We start from the raw sequence: 924 nt of genomic DNA, 5'->3' as shown, positions 1-924 counted from the left end.
TGAACTTTTGTAAGTGACGAAAGTTGATAATGACAAGTGTATGGCAATGTTTTGAATTATTTTGTCCTCTTTGGACAATATTGTTAAGTATACTTAATTTTATCGATGCTCATGTGCCGTTATAGATATGATATGAAGTTGATATTTGTATTTGTAATCTTAAATTATTTTCAAACCAAGAATGCATTAAATTATTTTTCTTGTCACAAACCTAGATGAGATTTTTCTCATTCACTGAGGAAAGGCCCTTTACTTGTTTCTTCTTGTTTCCTATTTTAATTACCCAGACTGGTTGCTGCTGGATACAGATCGCATGTGAGTTACATCCTCTCTTCGCAGCTCTCATCTGCTGTTAGTGAGATAGAAAGAATGTCTGGAGTTTTAGGTAACCATACAGCATTATTGAAATTGTTCTCGTCTTGGATTAATGATGGTTCAGTACCATGTTAATTCTAGTGTTCCTAGTACAGATATTTCATTTTATTTTCTTACTTATGTTTATTTTCTTAAGTGTATATTTAGTTCGTTCCAAATCAGATTATTCTCTATTGTGACTACTGGTGATGGTAGCAGCAGTAACCAGCATGGGTGATGAGGGTAGGAGGTTATGGCCTCACTAGGGACACAAGCTCCTAATGTTATGTAAACCTACTGTCTTCCTAGTATGCCCGAGCACTGGAGGATATCACCAATCTGTGCAGTGTCCTTTCTCAAATTGCTCATTAAATGATATATACACATATATATGTTCCCCCAAATTGGCAAAGCCAAAGACAAAAAAAAAATCGGTGCTTTTTTGTTGGTTATCGGTTCTTCTATTCTCTCCAAGTCAATTTAATCCAGTGGACTGCAATATTTTCAATTGCAATGATTTTATTTTAAATTGTAGAAGTCTTACAAGTGACATGAATTGAAATTTTACTG

General features: G+C 34.3%; 1 protein-coding gene across 6 annotated transcripts in view; it reads left to right on the top strand.

The window, feature by feature from the left end:
• The window catches only part of LOC125035998 (AF4/FMR2 family member 4-like), a 118,887-nt gene extending 118,705 nt beyond the window's left edge, over positions 1-182 (top strand). For all 6 annotated transcript variants that reach the window (XM_047628335.1, XM_047628336.1, XM_047628338.1 and 3 more), the window contains one exon: positions 1-182. This exon is cut by the window's left edge and continues 1,437 nt beyond it. The gene's annotated coding sequence lies outside the window, so the exon portion shown is untranslated.
• The last annotated feature ends 742 nt before the right edge of the window (positions 183-924 follow it).

The sequence above is a fragment of the Penaeus chinensis genome, chromosome 20 (assembly GCF_019202785.1).
Source record: "Penaeus chinensis breed Huanghai No. 1 chromosome 20, ASM1920278v2, whole genome shotgun sequence".
In the NCBI taxonomy this organism is placed as follows: domain Eukaryota; kingdom Metazoa; phylum Arthropoda; class Malacostraca; order Decapoda; family Penaeidae; genus Penaeus; species Penaeus chinensis.
The sequence above is the reverse complement of the archived record's forward strand: the minus strand, read 5'-3'. Positions and strand labels throughout refer to the sequence as shown.